The sequence below is a fragment of the Ovis canadensis genome, chromosome 13, assembly GCF_042477335.2.
Source record: "Ovis canadensis isolate MfBH-ARS-UI-01 breed Bighorn chromosome 13, ARS-UI_OviCan_v2, whole genome shotgun sequence".
NCBI lineage: Eukaryota > Metazoa > Chordata > Mammalia > Artiodactyla > Bovidae > Ovis > Ovis canadensis.
In genome coordinates, this window is record NC_091257.1 from 18,521,215 (window position 1) to 18,541,507 (window position 20,293).

Here is a 20,293-nt window from a genome sequence, read left to right on the forward strand (position 1 = left end):
CTTCCCACAACAAATCACTTGACAAAAATCCCCATTCCAGGCTCTTCTGGGAAATTTGACCTAAAACATTTTTATGTACTTACTTTTTATGTGCTTACTCAGGTTGCCACACATCTGTTTGACCAGCAGGATTAAAGCAGTCTGCTGAGCCCCAGAAGAACAATGCATAAAAAAGGGGTGGAGAACAGGTTTGACTAGTTTTGTGGGGTCAGAGTCAAGGCAGATGCTTTGCAGAAGGCAAAAGACCCAATTCTCAAGGACTCTCTTTTAATACCCCAGTCACATGTAGTAGATTGATTACAGAAAAAAATGGCCCTGATTTTCCACCCCTCTCTGTATGCACACTTATTGCAATGTGATTTTGCAGTTTCTCTAGATGAGACACAGAGTGTGTTCCCACCTCTTGAACCTGGGCTGGTCTGTGACTTGTCTTGAAGGACAGAATAAGAAAGAAGAAATGGTTTTCTAGCTCCAAGCCTCACCTCCAGTACCTTTGAGCACCCTTCTTCCTTGGACCCTTAGCAACCACCATGTGACCATATCCAGATTAGACATGTGACCCAGCCATGCCATTGTCCAGCCAGCAGCCAACTGACCACTAAGCATGTGGGTGAGGCTAGTCTCGAGCAGACATCCTCCAGCTGATCATGGACTCACAAGCAAACACAGCAGAGGTCAGCAGAGCCCTGAGCAGGATCACCCAGCTTAACCATAACCTTGAGAACTAGCAATGATTGTTTTTGAAGATGCTGAGTTTGGATGTGCCTTGCTAGGCAGCATTACTGTGGCAACAAATACTTTCACAACAGATGTCTCACAGCTTCCAGACTCTTCTTGAAGAAACCCAAACGTGGGACAGAAGCCTTAAACTTCAAACTACAAGCAGCTCTGCATGTCTGATTTTGGACTTGAGGAGGTGGGATTACAGCTCAGAGCTCTAGAGAGAGCAAGAGTCCTGGTAACCCGAGGATACAGTGCCTGAGGCAGGGGCAGTCTTCGAGCTCAGAGAACTTAAAGCCTTCTGTTCAGTCACAGGGGAAGTGAAGAGAAGGCAGGTTCTATTTCTGGTCCATGGTCCAGCAAAGGTACCCAGGAAGCCAGCACAAGGATATCAGGGAATTTGGCGAATACGGCCAACAGGGACTTCCATTTAATAAAAGATGTGGCATAAAGAGGGACGGGCGTGGGGCTCTGAAATGCGAAATCTGAGGATAAAATCTGAACTAGGCGTTCTCTTTTTGTAGCTTTAAAATTTCTTTATTAGGATGTAATAAGTATCCAATAATTTGTACAGGTCTTCAGAGTTCAGCTCAGATCAACATGAAAGCATTTTCTAGCCCCCAGAAGGTTCCTTTATGTCAGTTTGCCGTCAGCACTGCCCCTTTATACAGAAGTTACTTAGTTTTATACCATGTTACTTAGTTTTGCCTGCTTTTGAACGTCATATAAATGGACTCATACAGCATGTCTGATGTCTGCCCATCATTGTGAAACCAAGCAGGACCCTGCAGGGGCAACCCTAGTTGACCAGAGATTCATGGCGCAACTGTAGGCCATTCATGGTTCCTTCTGGAAGCAAGACCCGACGGCTGCTCGGAATCACACGATTGAGACAATTATTTCTGAAAATAGAAGACTGCCCCTTCCCCCACATGTAGCCCCTTTCCCTATAAAATCTGAGCAAGCATGGAGAGTGGAAATTTTGTTCTTTGGGACCTGAGTCCACCTTCTTCCCAGTACAGCCAGCTTCCTCAATAAAGCTGCCTTTCCTTTTGCCCAACTCTTGTCTCTCAGTATTAGATTCTTGAACAACCAAATCTTAGTTGGGTAATAAATTTTGTCTATGGGGTTTATATATGAGGGTACATGTTATGGTAGTTTGCTCACTTTTTATTGCTCTGTAGTAGTCCATTGGACTTCCCTTGTGGCTCAATGGTAAAGCATCTGCCTGCAATGCAGGAGACACAGGAGATTTGGGTCTGATCCCTGGGTTGGGAAGTTCCCCTGGAAGAGGGCATGGTGAGCCACTCCAGTGTTCTTGCCTGGAGAATCCCGTGGACAGAGGAGCCTGGTGGGCTACAGTCTATGGGGTCACAAAGAGTCGGACACGACTGAAGCAATTTTGCATACATGCACATACGGTATTCCATGGTACGAATACAGCCCAATTTTTTTATTCTATTCTATTACTACTAGACATTTAAAATGGGTTCTTTCCAGCTTTGACTTTATAAATAGTCTTGCTATAAACATTCTTACACAATCTCCCTTAGCATCTGCAGGGAACTGATTCCAGCACCTGCTCTGGATACCAAAATCCACAGATGCTCAAGCCCCTTATGTAAAATGGCGCATTGTGTCTGCATATAAGCTATGTGCATTCGCTTGCATATACTTTAAATCATCATTAGATTATCTGTAATACCTAATACAATGTAAATACTATGTAAATAGCATTTCCCATGCATGGCAAATTCAAGTTTTTCTTTCTGAAACTTTCTGTATTTTATTTTCCGAGTATTTTCAATCTGCGGTGGGTAGAGCATATGGAACCCTTAGATATGCAGGGCCAATTCTACATGCTTTTTGATGCACATACATACTCTATTTTGAGAAAAGAATAGATTTCAATCAACCCCTCTTTTGTCCATCATCAGGCCTGGGAAATGACCCAACACCCCTGTTCACCTGCTGACAACAAGCTGCTTAGATAAGAGATTGCATTTGAATCCACCTTCAACCCCTGCTCTGAGAGGAGGGAAAGGCAAGGAAAAGGGAGAAAAAAGGAAGAGGCAACTTCAGTGACAACAGAAATGATAATCATCTTAGCTTCACATTTTCTCTCTAGTAGCTCTCTAGGATGCTGAAAATAATGACATTCATCTATCTGCATTAAAGATATGAAGACTCTTTTAAGGATGCAAATGTGCTTTTTAGAAAGACAAACACATAAGATAATTAAAATGCTACAGTTCCTGTGTGCTTCATGATGTTCAAATTGCCTTCTTATTTGCTAGCCCCTCACTACTCAGAGTGGTCCCCAGACCAGCAGAATCCATTAGCTTAGAAATCTGTCAGAAATGCAGAAACTCAGGACTCACTCCAGATTTATGGAATCAGAATCTGCATTTTAACAAGCTCCTCGGGTAATGTTCTATACACTAATTTGTGATTGTTATTTGTTGTTTAGTGGCTAAGTCATGCCCAACACTCTTGTGACCCCATGGACACAAGACACACCTGCTAGACTCCCTGTCCATGGGCTTTCTCAGGCAGGAGTGCTGAGCTGCGTCACCATTTCCTTCTCCAGGGGACCTTCCAGATTCATGGACTGCATCCGTGTTTCCTGCATTGCCAGGCGGATTCTTTAGCGCTGAATCATCTGCAAAGCTCATGAAGCCCTCCAATATTCCTTATGATACTCATGAGCCCCTGGAAAACAGAGAAGAGAGGAGTCCTTGTGTGCATTTTACAGGTGGGGAAATCAACACACAGAAAGGTGACCTTGAGGCACACGAGCACCCAGCCAGTTCCATGTAGGAAAGGTCTCTAGAGGGGAAATGCAGATTTTCATTACTTCACTCTGATAACCAGTGACATGCCTAACACGTTATAAGGTCAAGCCTGTTCCTCTCTAGACAGTGCTGTCCTGATGGGATGTGCTGTGGTCTGAGTAATTCTGCTTGGAGGCTGACATGACAAGCCATCAGAAGGACAAGTGTGGCAGCATGACATGGTTGGGGTAGGGTGGGGAACGGAGTAAAGGAAAAGGAGTGAGGAGACTCATGAAACAGCAGAGGAACATGGAAGGGGGGTGAAGCAGCGCCAGAGAGATTCCAAGCCCATGGCTTTGCTTGCTTCTTCCTCCCTTGCCTGGAAGCCAGAGAGCTGTGCTGTGACGCAGTCTGTGAGAGGTTATTGGCAGCCAGCCTGGAGCTGGCCCAAGCGCTCACTGCAGTGCTCTCAGCCACGCAGGGAGACTGGAGGCTGCCTAGTGCACCTCTCCTGGGTCCCGCGGAGCATGCATACCACCTGCGCCAGGGTAGACCCAGCCCTGCAGCAAAAAAAGCCAGCCAGACTGCAGAATGGGTTGGAAAGCTGGGTGCAGTAATGGGAAACAGGTGCAGCTCTGGGCATGCTGGGTTACACCTGCAGGGGGTGAGGATTCTAGGACTCCACTGTCTCTTTCTGCCCCTCCAGAAAGCAGTTCCAAGCTGCAGACTTGCCCATCAGGCTTGGAGACATCTGAATACTCCCCCTCAACTCTGTGACAATCCAACAGCCAAGATGACTAGCTCAGCAAGGCTCAGGGTTCATATCAGTGGATATGCCCTGCAAATCCAGCTGGAAGGGCTGGAAAATGTCCAGGGCTCTGCCTGCCTGGGTACTGACATAGGAAGACTCCGCGGAGGCCTACAGCTCCCCCTTGGTGCCCCCAAGGATATCAGATATCAAAAGGACAGTTAACAGTGGCCTTCCAAAGCCTTGGTCTGATTTTTTTCCAAACCGCAAATGCTGGCTCTAATGGTAGAAGTTCTAAAACAGGCTGGTGAGACAGCTACTTAAGGCAAGTAAAGAGGCGCTATAAAAGCACAGTATATACTTAGCCATCTGCCTAAATCTGAAGACGAAACTCCCATGCCGCCTTGACCTGTGTCCTCCCTGTTTCTCCTGGCTACCATCAATTGTCCTCCTTCCCCAACGCCGGGAGATGGCTAGCCCCCTCTGTGAACAGCTGTGACCTCTATATGCAGTCAGGGCCCGGCTGGTCGGGAAGGACACTCATACAACCTCCCAGCAGCTAAAACCAGGCCAAGGTCCAAAGCTGGTCCGTAAGTGGGAGTGAGTGTTGGTGGGTAATCAGAAGAAAGGAAAGCAGGAGGCAAAGTCACTGAAAATAATCAGCTCCAAAACTAGCATTTCTCAGGCAGACTAAGACTTGCTTCCCGTGGAATCTTGCCAGAGTAATTGGTGCCCTTTCCCACTCTGCTGTGTGCCTCTCCACAGCACTCCAAACAGGGCAGATCAGCAAATTCACTCCAAAGCCTACTGTGACAGTGGAAACGCTTTTAAAAATCTTCACAACAGAAATGGTCTAACACCATATGTGTTAGATGCAACGTGGCCAGGGTATTAATTCCAGACGCCATGTTTCCTGAATTTGTTTCCAACTTTCCCCACCTGCTTGATTCAAATAAATGGAGCTTAAAATTTTTCTTAATCTCTTTTTTGTTATTTTCTCACAAGAAATATCTGCCTCCTAGATACTGGCAGGTCACTCATTCATTCAATGAATAATTATTGAGCACATTTCCTGCATGAGTCATTGTGCTGATTAGGCATAGACATGGTTTTTCCCATATAAGAGCTTTCTTTATCCAACAAATATTTGTTAGCACTACCTGTTCGTACAGCTCTCGATGAAGTGCTAAGGAAGATAAAAAGGCAGAGAGCGTACAAGCCCTGCTGACGCTTTGGTCATATCAGGAGACAAGTTTAAGGTCACAGACAGCCCAATTCTATTGTCAAGGAAATGGACGCTTGCTACAAAAGTGTGGATCCTTTGAAAACTTGTGAGAAATGCAAGTCCCCACTTGCTGAATATTCACTAGCTGAATAAGAACCTCCAATTTAACTTAATGCTCAGGAAATTCCAAGCACAGTGACCTTTGAGGTTTGACAGCTGAAGCTCTAGAAGTTTGGGGGAGACAGATTATTATGCATCTCGTGATAACAGTCAAGAAAACATCCATACAGGAGTTTGTCTCTAAAGAATCATTGGGCTTTGACTGGATACAGAGGAAGCAAAGGATAGTAACTTCCCACTTTCGCGGAGTTAAAAAAGAAATAACCATGTCTGTAAACTGCAGAAGGCAGTAAAATTCTGCAATCACATTTTCCACAACAGCAAAAGCTTTGAGTCAGGTAGGATGAGTTTGCAAATTCATGTGGCTGACGGTGTCAGGATCCCCAAGTGGCAGCTTGCCCAGTTTGCATAGCTTCGAGGTCAGATCGCCTGTTGTCCTGGAATGGACTGGCCCCTCAGCAATTCCTGGCTCTGCCCAACCTGCCTGTCAATCAAACAGATCGACCAGTGGAAACCGGCTCATTATTTTCCTGCAGTTACTCAGCCAATTGGCAGCTTCCAGCAAATTGAGTCCTGGAAAGGCATCATCTGAACATCAGTGCGGTGGCTGCTTTATCAAGCCGGCCCAGGAGAGCAGATAAATCACTGTGAAGTTGTGATTAGAGGCTGTTTGCACTGTGACTATGGCTTAATACATTGGATCAGCCTGAGTGGGTTGCCTCAGTTTTACTTGCACTCTCCCTTCCTGCATTCAATTTAAGAATTAAGCTTTTTTATTCTAAATATAAAAACTGAAACAAATAAAACAGATGAAAAAATGACTGTTTACTGCTATTTCCTGTTTTCTACATACCAGCCCAAATGTCTGTGTTTCTCCAATAGTTTAACCAGAAGAAGATGATACAGAACTTCATAATACTGTTGAATGCTTTGCTTAAAATTCAGGGCTGTGACCCACACTGATAAAATCTGCCCATCCGTTCAGGAGTCACGTCAAGGAGAATCTGCTCCGAAACAGGTAAGCTCTGAAGACAACATGGCCCCAGTCGTCTACATCAGGCAGATTTCTCCTCGAAATTATTTTCTAGTAGCTGGGATGGGCTTGTACCAAGACACATACACCCTCTCACCCTTGCAGCTATGGCTTGTTTTAGGAGGCAGTTGGTGGAGGGGGGAGCTGAGCTAAAGCTGGGGAGCAGGACCCAGCTGACTGGTTCACAGGAAATGGAATTTAGGATTCTTGACTCATCAGCTCTATTCTAATCCCGTTAAGCTGATGCTTAACTAATAACATGGCGATGGCATCTGTCCTGACCCCACCACCACTCACCATGTCCGCACCATCCCCAGCTCTCTGTTCTCTCTTCTCCAGGGAACTGGAAGCACTGGTCAGTCAACCAATTCTCTTAACCATCACCCTAGGTGTGATTTTAGATCAGCGCAGGCTCTGGTTATGCCTGAGCAGGACCAAAGGCTGAAGCAGGCACCCACAGAGAAGAGGAGACATCTCTTTATCTCGAGATTCTGCTTTTAGGAGGGAGCTTTTGTGTGGGAAGCTTCCAGCCTCCAGCACTGATCTCACCACTTTGCTCCCCCCCACACACCCCACTCCCCCATCTATCAGAGACTGAGTGCGTTGTGCAGTGTGTTTGAAATGATCAAATGGAACAGTGAGGAATCCGGAAGCCACACAGATAAGGAATGGTTGAAGGAACCGATGGAGCTGAGATGAAAGCATTACAAATGTTGGAGGCGGCAGTGTGTGAAAGAGGCAGCGGGTAGGTTCCTGAGCAACAGATGTAAGATACAAGCTCAGAGGATGATATGCCTCCTCGCAAAGAAAAGCCCCCCACCTCGGAGGCCAGGCCCTGCCTGCTGGAGTAGAAGCTCCTGGTCTTGACAGGCACTTAAGCCAAAGCTTGGAGACTACTGTACAAGACACGTGAGTTACTAGGGAAAGGGTGGAACAGAACTGTATCATTCTTTCATCTCTGAGGTCCTGGGCTGCATGCAGGCTCACCTTCGCAGGGTAGATTCTGTGGTCTCATTCTACACATATCCTCCTTTGTCACTTCCGCAGCACTCCAGTTAGGTGGGTACAGTTGTTATATTTCATTTAATATTTTCACCCCATCTGCTTAGGACACTCTTGCCTTAGGTACTGTGTTATTCTCTCCCTTCACTAGACTCTGGTCTCCGTGTTTTATCTTCTCCAAGAGCCTTTTCTCTTTTGCCCTTTGGAATGTGGCCATCTCCCCGCAGCTCTCCATTCCTTACCTGCTTTATTTGTCTTTATGGTATCTAGCATGCTCTAAAGCTGTGTTACACACAGACCTGTTTATCATCAGTCTCCTTTAGGAGAACAGAAGGCTGTCGGTTGGTTTTGCTCACTGCTCCTTCCCCAGCACATGTCATCAAGGGTGTGGCCCATGGCAGAACATGTGCATGCAATGGACAAACGAGTCTGTTTTACAGATGCGGAGACTGAGGCACTGGAAAGGGGAAGTAATATCCCCAAGGTTACACAGCAAGAAAATATAAGAGCTACGATTTGAACACCTTGATTCTGGGGTCACACACAACTGCCCCACATCATTTACCCTTTGAAGAAACCATGCTTTCCATTTTTTGAGGGAGGGGGTGTGAAATTTAAGGTTTTATTTTCAACATTAGGTTAATTAACATTATCAGACATCAAAAAATACACAAACAACAAGTGCTGGACAGGGTGTAGAGAAAAGGGCACCCTCCTACACTCTTGCTGGAATGTATGTTGGTAAAGCCACTATGGAGAACGGTATGCAGATTCCTTAAAAAACTAAAAATAGAGCTTCCGTATGGCCCTGCAATCCCACTCCTGGGCGTATATCTGGGGGGAATCAGCATCATGAACCCTACTGTTCATTGCAGCGCTGTTTACAGTAGCTAAAACAGGGAAGCAACCTGTTCCATCAACAGAGGAATAAGTAAACATGTGCACAGATATACAATGGAATATTACTCAGCCATTAAAAAGAAGGAAGTAATGCCATTTGCAGCAACATGGATGGACCTAGAGAGTGTCATACTGAGTGAATAAAGTCAGACAGAGAAGGAGAAGTATCATATGTATGGTGCTTAGTTGCTCAGTCTTGTCCAACTCTTGGCAACCCCACAGACTGCAGCCCGCCAGGCTCCTCTGTCCATGGAGATTCTCCAGGCAAGAATACTGGAGTGGATTGCTATGCCCTTCTCCAGAGGATCTTCCCAACACAGGGATCAAACCCAGGTCTTTTGCATTGCAGATGGATTCTTTACTGATTGAGGCACCAGGGAAGCCCAAATATCATATGACCTCCTTTATATGTAGAATAAAAAAAGAAATGATATAAATGAACTTACTTACTAAACAGAAAGAGACTCACAGACTTAGAAAATGAACTTATGGTTGCTGGGGTGAAGGGATACTATTTGGACTTTGGGAAGGTTATGTACACACTGCTATATTTATAAGGGATAACCAACAAGGGCCCATTGTATAGCACATGGAGCTCCGCCCAATGTTATGTGGTCACCTGGATAGAAGGGGAATTCAGGGCAGAATGGATACATGTTTCTATACGGCTGAGTCCCTTTGCTGTTCACCTGAAACTACCACAACATTGTTAATCAGCTATGCTGCTAAGCCGCTTCAGTTGTGTCCGACTCTGTGCGACCCCATAGAAGGCAGCCCACCAGGCTCCCCCGTCCCTGGGATTCTCCAGGCAAGAACACTGGAGTGGGTTGCCATTTCCTTCTCCAATGCATGAAAGTGAAAAGTGAAAGTGAAGTCCTTCAGTCGTGTTGGACTCTTAGCGAGCCCATGGACTGCAGCCTACCAGGCTCCTCCGTCCATGGGATTTTCCAGGCAAGAGTACTGGAGTGGGGTGCCATCGCCTTCTCTGGTTAATCAGCTATACCCCAATACAAAATAAAAAGTTTAAAGTTTGGAAAAAGCATTAGCAGAAATAAATTTAAATGTGTATTCTCACTGAGCTTTTTATTTTTTTTATTTTATTTTATATTGGAGCATAGTTGAAACTAACAATGCTGTGTTAGTTTCAAGCGCATAGCAAAGTGATTCAGTTATGCAACCATATTTTCTTGAAGAAAAGCTGAAACTCTAGGAAATCCAATGACTGGGTCTGGCCAGATTACCTCTTGTTTTATTACTTCATATGACATGTCACTGTAAGCTGGGGGCCACTGGTTGCCACCAACATGGTTGCAAAAAGCCCTGAGAGAGAGTCAGAGGGCAAAAGTCAGAGGACACGAGGATGCTTTTCGCCCGAGTGATCTCCAGGCTGCACTGTGACCTGGAGCAAGCATCTCAGATGGGTGTGGGCGCCTGGGCCTAAACTAACCCTGGGCAGATACGTCGCCTCCGACTGAACTCCCATGCCTGGGGTCCTCAGAGGCAAGCTGGCAAACTCAGGGAAGATCCTTTGGCCCTTTGGATGATTTGAAACCATGCACAATGTCACTCTCCCATCAAAGGGGCTGAATGTATGTTCCCTGCTTCCTCTAGCCAGTTTTTTTCCCATGATAAAAATAAATTTTACTTGAACATTAACAGGTCATAAAAGGGAGCTGACATTGGCTTTTGTAGTTAATGAACAATAATACAGACTTGAAAGTCAGATAAACATGAATTTGAGTTAGTTTCCCTCTAGGAATTTCATTTTTTTTTTTTAACTGAAAAATAGGAACTAAGTCTGCTCACATGATTTTTGTAAGGATTAGATGAGAAAACATAAAAGTGGACATTTGGCATTGATTTTCTCTCTGAGTGTCAGATCATTTTGCTGCTAGCTGCTTTCTCCTCTTTCTGTGGGTACAGAAAAATGCATTATCTGAAGGAGATACTGGGTTTGAGTCCAAAATATCAAAACAGAATTAACCAAAAGGTACAGACATCCCAGTTTGTGGCAGCTGGGGGTTTGTTCCATCCGTGCACTGTCCGCACCTCAGGGTCTGTGGATCAAGCCCTGGATCACCCCCGCTCTCCTGTCCTGGGCTACCCACATCCTGGCTCACTGGACACCACCTTGCATTGACTCTGAAAGGACAAAGCAAAGACAAAGGGAGGAGCCTTCCTGCTGAGAGCCTGCCCCAGGTCAAGCCATCTCCTGGAGGCCACATTGGGAGCTTAGACACTTGTGAAGACCCAAATATGCCTGAGGATATCCCAGAAAATTCCATCTCTTTCAGCTGGATAAAATCAAGTTGCTCAGGAATTCCCAGGTGGTGCAGTGGTTAAGAATCTGCCCACCAATGCAGAGGACACGAGTTCAGTTCCTGATGCTGGAGGATCCCACATACTGTGAAGTAACTATGCCCGTGCGCCTAGACCCCACACTCTGCAACACGACCAGAGGCCCACGCACTGCAACTAGAGAATAGCTCCCACTCATCGCAACTAGAGAAAGCCCATGAGCAGCAATAAAGACCCAGCACTATCAAAAATAAAACGTAATAAATAAATAAGTCAAGTGGCCCAACAGTTTCAAGTTCAACCTAATAAGTTCTCTGTTGCGGTCACTATTGTTCCTCAGCTTTAATGTCACCTCGTGGAATCAGATTCTGCTGGTATGCCTCTCACTAACAAAGCATATGGAATGTTTGCTTATAGAATATGATATTAACAGGAAATACACTGAGAACCATGCTTGTAAAGTGAACCTGTGCTTACAGTGCTACCACAAAAACGTTTGCACCTACCTCTAGCCGTCACCAGTATCTTCTAGATTCTAATACAAAGTCATCCAACAGTTTACATCTGACTGTCTCTAAGGGAGGGTGAGAAGATGTATCTCATATCTCTAGTGAGAGGCAGGCTCTTTTCCTTTCAAAACCTATAACACAGGAAGGGGTGTTAAGAGATGCAGGGTGAACAGCAAGATTCTGGTCACTGTTGGGGCGCTTGGAAATGAAGATGAGTTTCATGCATTCCCATACACTCTGTTCAAATCCAAACAAAACAAACACAAAATTAAACCTGATATCTTGGCCACAAGAATCCGAAAAGTGCTTGGCACATGGTAGCTGCTCCATAAATTATTTGAATGAGTGAGAGAGTAAATAAATAACAAATTCACAAGGCCTCTGATATGAGTGATAAAGAGTTTTCCTGAAGCGTTGGTGAAAAGGGAAAGCTTGACTAAAACATTTAAGTCCAGTGGAAGAGTTTTAAATCTCAAAAATGAAGCAGATAATTACTTTTTCTTTATAGTTTCCAGTGGGTTAATAAACAATAGAAGGATTCTGGTACCTTCTCAGGAGGCTATCTGGAGTGATATAGTATACTTGGTCAACTTTTCCTATTTGTTTCTAATGAATGATAATCAGTCTTAATGCTGTGCTACCCAAAGATAAAATCTGACACATTCTGAGGGAAAGAAGTATTAATATGTAGTTAGGCCAGGGTTTCTCCACCTTGACACCATTGACATTTGGGACTGGATAATTGTTTGTTGTGAGGAGGCACAGACTGTAGGGTTTTTACCAGCATCTCTGGTTTGTAGCAGCCCCATTCTGAGTCATGATAATCAAAGAGAGTCCAGACATTGTCAAATATCCTAAGAGATAAAGTCGTCTTTAGTGGATATTTAGAATTAAAATCTGAAATTAGAATTTTACAATGAAAATTAGATTTATATTAAAAATGGTCAATTGTTAAGTAAAACTGACTTCTGATCTAGACAAAATTGTAAACTAAACTTTAAGTGCACCTCTGCCTTGATTCCTGACTCAAATCAATTAGACCTTGGATAGAGATCTGAGATCTCAAAGAGCATTGGATCCATGAGAAAAGATGCTATGCTAAATGATACTGATGCCAAAGCCTTTGACTGTGTGGATCACAATAAACTGGAAAATTCTGAAAGAAATGGGAATACCAGACAAGCTGACCGGCCTCTTCAGAAACCTATATGCAGGTCAGGAAGCAACAGTTGGAACTGGACATGGAACAACAGACTGGTTCCAAACAGGAAAAGGAGTACGTCAAGGCTGTATATTGTCACCCTGCTCATTTAACTTCTATGCAGAGTACATCATGAGAAACACTGGGCTGGAGGAAGAGCAACCTGAAATCAAGATTGCCGGGAGAAATATCAATAACCTCAGATATGCAGATGACACCACCCTTATGGCAGAAAGTGAAGAGGAACTCAAAAAAAAAGTGAAAGAGGAGAGCGAAAAAGTTGGCTTAAAGCTCAACATTCAGAAAATGAAGATCATGGCATCTGGTCCCATCTCTTCATGGGAAATTAATGGGGAAACAGTGGAAACAGTATCAGACTTTATTTTGGGGGGCTCCAAAATCACTGCAGATGGTGATTGCAGCCATGAAATTAAAAGACACTTACTCCTTGGAAGGAAAGTTATGACCAACCTAGACAGCATATTCAAAAGCAGAGATATTACTTTACCAACAAAGATCCGTCTAGTCAAGGCTATGGTTTTTCCTGTGGTCATGTATGGATGTGAGAGTTGGACTGTGAAGAAAGCTGAGCTCCAAAGAATTGATGCTTTTGCACTGTAGTGTTGGAGAAGACTCTTGAGAGTCCCATGGACTGCAAGCAGATCCAACCATTCTATCCTAAAGGAGATCAGTCCTGTGTGTTCTTTGGAAGGACTGATGCTAAAGCTGAAACTCCAATACTTTGGCCACCTCATGCGAAGAGTTGACTCATTGGAAAAGACCCTGATGCTGGGAGGGACTGTGGGCAGGAGGAGAAGGGGACAAAAGAGGATGAGATGGCTGGATGGCATCACTGACTCGATGGACGTGAGTCTGAGTGAACTTCGGGAGTTGGTGATGGACAGGGAGACCTGGTGTGCTGTGATTCATGGGGTAGCAAAGAGTCGGACACAACTGAGCGACTGAACTGAACTGAACTGAACTGAAGTTAACCATTGAAACAACCATATTCCATAACACACCCATGTAGAACTCAGTGATTTCAAACAATGATCATTTGTTCTTATGTTTCAGGGTCCACAAGTCAGCTGGGGTCCCTCAGAGCCTATAGGTCCACTAGGGCAATTTTGTTGCATGAATCTCATTTTGAGATTCAGGTTGAAAATGGAGGGTTACTAGGGAGAAATCCTTTTCATGATGGAGAAGAAGTTTCCTGAAGCACTAGCAGAAATATGCACTGCCAAAAAAAAAAAGAAATATGCACTGCCCCCATTTGTCTAAGATGCTATTTCAAAGGAGAAGCCGACACTGTTTCATGTCAGAACATCAGTGACCTTGTCATTTCCACCCACATTTTTGTTGTTCAGTCACTAAGTCGTGAATGACTCTGCGACTCCATGAAGCATGGCAGGCTTTCCTGTCCTTCACTGTCTCCTGGAGTTTTCTCAAATTCATGTCCAATGAGTCAATGATGCTATCTAATCATCTCATCCTCTACCACCCACTTCTCCTTTTGCCTTTAATCTTTCACAGCATCAGGGTCCTTTCTGATGAGCCAGCTCTTTGTATCTGGTGGCTAAAGTATTGGAGCTTCAGCTTTAGCATCAGTCCTTCCAATGAGTACTCAGGGTTGATTTCCTTTAGGACTGACTGTTCTGATTTTGCAGTCTAAGAGACTCTCAAGAGTCTTCTCCAGCACCACAAATCGAAAGCATCAATTCTTGGGCGCTCAGCATTCTTAATGGTCCAATTCTCACATCCATATATGACTACTGAAAAACCATAGCTTAGCTTTGTCAATACGGACCTTTGCTGGCAAGATGATGTCTCTGCTTTTAAATACACTGTCTAGGTTTGCTGTAACTTTCCTTCCAAGGAGTAGGTGTCTTTTAATTTCATGCTGCAGTCACTGTCCACAGTGATTTTGGAGCCCAAGAAAATAAAATCTATCACTGTTTCCACTTTTACCCCTTCTATTTGCCATGAAGTTATGGGACTGGATGTCATGATTTTAGTTTTTTGAATATTGAGTTTTAAGCCAGTCTTTTCACTCTCCTTTTTCACTTTCACCTAGAGACTCTTTATTTCCCCTTCACTATCTGCCATTAGAGTGGTGTCATCTGCGTAACTGAGATTATTGATGATTCCAGCTTGTGATTCATCCAACATGGCATTTCACATGATGTACTCTGCATAGGAGTTAAATAAGCAGGGTGACAGTGTATAGCCTTGTTGTATTCCTTTCCCAATTTTGAACCCATCTGTTGTTTCATGTCTGATTCTAAGTGTTGTTTCTTAAGACACATACAAGTTTCTCAGAAGACAAGTAAGGTCTTGTCTCTCCAAGAATTTTCCACAGTTTGTTGTGATTCACACAGTCAAATGCTTTCACGTAGTCAATGAAGCAGAAAAAACTGAAAGTGTCCATTGCTCAGTCGTGTCCAACTCTTCATGACCCCATGAAGCAGAAGCAGATGTTTTTCTGGAACTCCCTTGCTTTTTCTATGATCTGATGGATATTGGCAATTTGAACAAGGGTTCCTCTGCATTTTCTAAATCCTGCTTGTACATCCAGAAGTCCTAGGTTCACAAACTGCTGAACCTAGCTTGAAGGATTTTGAGCATAACCTTACCAGCATGTGAAATGAATGAAATTGTATAATAGTCTGAACATTCTTTGGCATTTCCCTTCTTTGGGATTGGAATGGAAACTGATGTTTTCCAGGCCTGTGGCCACTGCTGAGTTTTCCAAATTTGCTGGCATGTTGAGTGCAGCACTTTCACAGCATCATCTTTTAGGATTTAAAATAGCTCAGCTGGAATTCCATCACGTCCACCAGCTTTGTTTGTGGTAATGCTTCCTAAGGTCCACTTGACCGCTCCAGAATGTCTGGATCTAGGTGAGTGACCACACCATCGTGGTTTTCTGGGTCATTAAGACCTTTCTTATACAGTTCTTCTGTTTATTCTTGCCACCTCTTCTTAATCTCTTCTGCTTCTGTTAGGTCCTTACCATTTCTGTCCTATATTGTGCCCATCTTTGCATGAAATGTTCCCTCAGTTTCTCCAATTTTCTTGAAAAGGTCTCTAGGCTTTCCCAACGGTCTAAGATCAAGGACACATGATCAAGGTCTTGTATGTGTTAGGCAGGAAAGTATACAATTTCCTTGGAAGTTGAGAGGAAGGAGTGGAGACAAGCTGAATAATAATCTAATACAGTTAACACATGAATTTCAAAGACCATGTTTTCAGCACCACCATACCCACTCCAGTGTTCTTGGCTGGAGAATCCCAGGGACGGGGGAGCCTGGTGGGCTGCCGTCTATGGGGTCGCACAGAGTCGGACACGACTGAAGCAACTTAGCAGCAGCAGCATAATTTTTCAGTCCTCACTATCTCCATTTCTTTAAGAGACAGAGAGGGAGAGGTTCACTGGTATTTGAATCATGTGGGTGAAACTTTGAGAAAACACAGCTTAAATAGCAAACATTTTTCTTAGTTACATTTAAGAAATCTATTAAGTCAATAGACTAGCCATTTTGTCATTGTGTTTTGTTTTCAGGACCCTTGGCAAATATTGTCTTAATTTGTGTCAATTATATTTAAAAGGAACCTTAAGAATAATGTAAGTGGTTTAGCCCTGCTTCTTTGTAACCAGAATAGTAAATAAACCATGTGCAGCTTGACAACAGCCAGCAGCCTATGACAGAGGTATAGAGTTTATGTTTTGTTCCATCTTCTTTATATACTCTGCTGCTTGAGTCATGAGCATATTAGAAAGCTCTGTGTACTATTTAGGCTTCTATATGCCTAATATATAGAGGAACTGAAATGATTCCAACAAAATTATCATTGGAATGGAATAGAAATCGGATACTTGTAGAATCTTTAATAAATTTCTACCTTAGATTTCATTAATTCATAAATATTAAAGTTAAAAGGTCACTGCCCCTGATGCATATCCCCTGGGGCCCGATTGAGGCCAACCCCTAATTTTACCAATGAAGAAAACTGAACTGAAAGAAAATGCCATGTGTTGTTCAAGGTCCCCCTTTAGCCAATGTGGTGGTCTAGCTGCTAAGTTGTGTCCACCTCTTGTGACCCCTTGGACTGTAGCCCACCAGGCTCCTCTGTCCGTGGGATTTCTGAGGCAAGAATACCCCTTAGCCATAACATGTTAAATTAGATCTGGCTCCCAATTGCCAAACTCTCCAGCACACCACGTTTGCTAATAAAGTAAAGGAATTATGGATAATTGGCCTGAAGGAGATTGTAGTAGTCTTGGATTTTAAGTAAACAGAAGCCTTTTCCATCATCCATGGTACAGAACTCTAGAATCTCAAACAGAATAGGCAAAGGCTTACTTTTTAACATAATGGGCTGCTCCTCAGTCTATAGAGAGACAGAATGACACTGATGATCTTCAGTCTTTCTGTGAGAATGTCCATGTTGTCACCTGATTCTCCATGTGCCATGTTGGGTGGGAACCCTTCATTCTTTGTGCTGTTTGATATCTTTATGACATCTGAAGTCTTTGGCTTTTCCCTCTTTGAAAACTTTCCCCTTGTTTTCTGCCACTATTATGATTGCTCTCTTTTTCTCCATTTATCCCAAATGATAGTGTTCCCCTTACCTCTTTCCCATCTTCACTCTGCATGCTGTTCTTAGAGCCTGGGACTGGGACTCTTGAGTCTTTGCCCCAGCCTAAATTTCTCTTCCCAATCCAGGGCCTTGGTCCACCTCCTGGTGAACATCTGTCCACCCAGAGGCACCTGACAACACATCTCTCCCTGTGTTTATCCTTCAAGCAATCACTTCCTTCTCCAACAACCCCATCTCAGCACAGTTTATCATCATTCACCCAGTTAGCCAAGCCGGAAATGAGAGATTCAATGTCAATTTCACTTTTCCCACCACAACTCACATCTAAGCACCCACCACCTGCAATTCTCCATTCTCAGTACTTTCTAATGGTTCCTTCCCTTCACTCAAAACACTGTCTGAGCTCAGGCATTTTGTCTTCTCTTGCCTGGGTTATGTACTGGCCTCCTAAACTGTTCCTTCAGCCCAACTCCAGCCCTTCTGTACAAGCAATCTGTACAGCACACACATTCTTCAGCAAGTTTTCTCTAATAAGGGACATATTTGAGTTTTATATAATAACTTGGTTTATTCCATCACTTGCTCTCCAAACATGGGACACTTGTTTATTCAGTCAACATTATTTATTAAATGCCCATAAAGGGGCAGGCCCAGGAAACCAATAGCAAAAAACAAAACACCAAAAACCCAAATTATCCCTCTCTTGAAGCTTAAAACCTAGAAACCTAGTAATTGGAGGTATATAATAAAAAATTTAATAGATAAGTATAACAAATAATATAAATTTTTAAATATATAAACACTTTTGAGAAAAACAGAGTAGAAAAGGAAGTGTAGGAATGTTGAAGAAGGAGAGCTGAAGTATTGCACCTAGGTTGAGAAGATGCCATTTAAAGGCCTTGTCCATCACAGGCATTCATAAAACTACTCCTTAAACAATTAAATACATGGATAAATGGATCATTTCATATGATCCATGATACAACTAGTGAATCACACACCAAAAGTTCCTCCCTGTTTTTCAGGTGAGGAAACTGGGGCTCAGAGAATGAAAAAAGATAGTTCTTTGTCTTCTTCTAAGACAAAAGAAGAAATTTCCAGCATTACCTCAACACCAAGTTTACAACATGAAGGCTTGTGTGTGCTTCAGGTGGTCTGGAGTTGGAAGTACATTCCGTTGTAAACAGTTTTGACCCATCTGGCATTGTACAAAACACAGAGGGTACAAAGCAAGGCTGCGTAGGGTCAGAGCTCCTTTCTGTGTTAGCCTGGCTTGAGCCCAGCAGACTGACTGTTCACTGACCCATGTGTTAGTCGTTTAACCAATGTGAATTGAGAGTTTATAACAAACAGCGACCTAGATGCTGTGGATTCTGGTGTGAAAAAAGACAGTCACGGAGCTCTTTGAAAGGCAGACAGTAGAAAAAAGCTGGTAGGGGTGACTATACTGAAGACAGATGAGGCAGAATTGGGGATGGTAGGTAAGATCACAGTTGAATGTGGGAAGGAAAGGAGAAAACAATGGTCCTCATGGCAGAGACAGGTTTGAGGAGCTGCTAACAGGGAAAATAGATCCAAAGCACCAGGAAAGAAGTTGGGTTAAATGGACAACTCTTGTCCAGAGCTCAACCTGCAAGAGTCACCGCAGGTTCCCTATCCCCATCCCCCAGACAAAGGCAACTTCTTTAAATTGACTATTGGTCTTTGCTTCACTCCAGAAATTCCCTTAAGTTGTCTTTCCTGATTTTCGTTCTTCTTCAATTTGTAATTCCAGGTTAGATTTTTCTTCTTAGACATTTTTTTATGTTGACCATTTAAAAAATCTTTATTGAATTTGTTACAATATTGTTTCTGCTTTATGCTTTCCTTTGTTTTTCAACCATGAGGCATGTGAGATCTTAGCTTCCCAACCAGGGATTGAACCTCCGTCCCCTGCATCAGAAGGCAAAGTCTTAACCGCTGGACTACCAAAGAGGTCCTGAATGTTTTAAAATGTGGATCCTATCCTAGAACTTAAGACAAAGGAGATCAAAGTACCTTCAAGTTGCTTAAAACCCGGTAAAGCATTTCCCAAAGTACATCAACGTGTGCTGGTGAGGCTGAGAGGTTCTGTGTGGTCCTCTCCAAACCCCCACAGGATGAAGAAGCTTAAATATGGTTCATACAGACATCTGCTTTAATTGAGACATGAGCTATAATTTAATTTCAAATATTCTCTTTTGGCGCACATGAAATGGGTAGATGGCAAGCGTGGGGGAATAGTGTGGTTTGGAGAAAGCCTGGGAGAAGAGCGTTTTATAATTATTCTGTTTTCTCAGGGAGGAAAGATATCTCTGGGAAACTTACGGCAAAAAAATTCCTTGCATTTACTTTGACAAATAACTTCTTTTAATGGCAAATGATTCTGGATTTTCATTTACAGTATAAATACAAGGTCTCTTTTTAGAATCATTTTAATTTCTAAAGTGAGTACAAATGGCATATTCTTGGATTAGTTCTCTTAACCTCCTCCTTTCCTTCCAAGAGGTTGGAAGTCTTAAAATTACACTTTGCCGACACCCTTGCTATCAGGGTTGTGGATATGAATTACATTGTGCCAATTAGATGCAGTTGCCTGAGTTTTGTAATGTAGAAATAGAGTGGAGGCAGTGAGTTTTTGGCAGCTGAGAGGTTTGAGAGCAGCAGTCAGACTCAGGGTTCCACTCTCTAGTCAACAGTCTCCTGGGACTGAGGTGGTTACTGGAGGCATCAAGAGTAGAAAACATGATGAGTAGTTTTTGGCTTGGACACTGAAACCAATTCTGCTGGTGCCTCTGACTTCCATTCCTTCCACCATTTTGTAAGCACCCTGAATTAAACCCCTTCTGCTTGAAATACCTAGCATGGCTTTTCTTGCCTTCACTGATCCCTGATGACGTAGCACGTATGACAACAGTTCTGAAGATGATTAATACTGGTCTTGTGGAGCCATGGCTAGAAAGACACGTTCTCAGAATTCATACACGAAGGAGAAATCAGCAGATTTCAGAAATGTTACAATCCAGGAGGCAAAATAAAGCTGCACGTGTTGAGGCAAACATTCATTAATGGATGCTCTGTGACCTCAAACAATCTATTCAATTTCTTTCATAAAATGTTTTTTCAGTTTAATTTAATTGTTT

The 20,293-nt window shown here is 43.4% G+C and overlaps 1 protein-coding gene across 14 annotated transcripts in view; it reads right to left on the reverse strand.

Moving 5' to 3' along the window:
* LOC138416911 (uncharacterized) overlaps positions 1-20,293 on the reverse strand; it is a 161,206-nt gene that overhangs the window by 52,904 nt on the left and 88,009 nt on the right. For 9 of the 14 annotated variants that reach the window (XR_011247884.1, XR_011247890.1, XR_011247885.1 and 6 more), the window contains one exon: positions 3,241-3,432. The exons of 3 other annotated variants lie outside the window; for them this stretch is intronic. The gene's annotated coding sequence lies outside the window, so the exon portion shown is untranslated. Of the gene's footprint in view, positions 1-3,240; positions 3,433-20,293 lie in introns of those variants that run through there. 2 more of the 14 variants (XR_011247891.1, XM_069546394.1) reach the window with 2 other exon arrangements.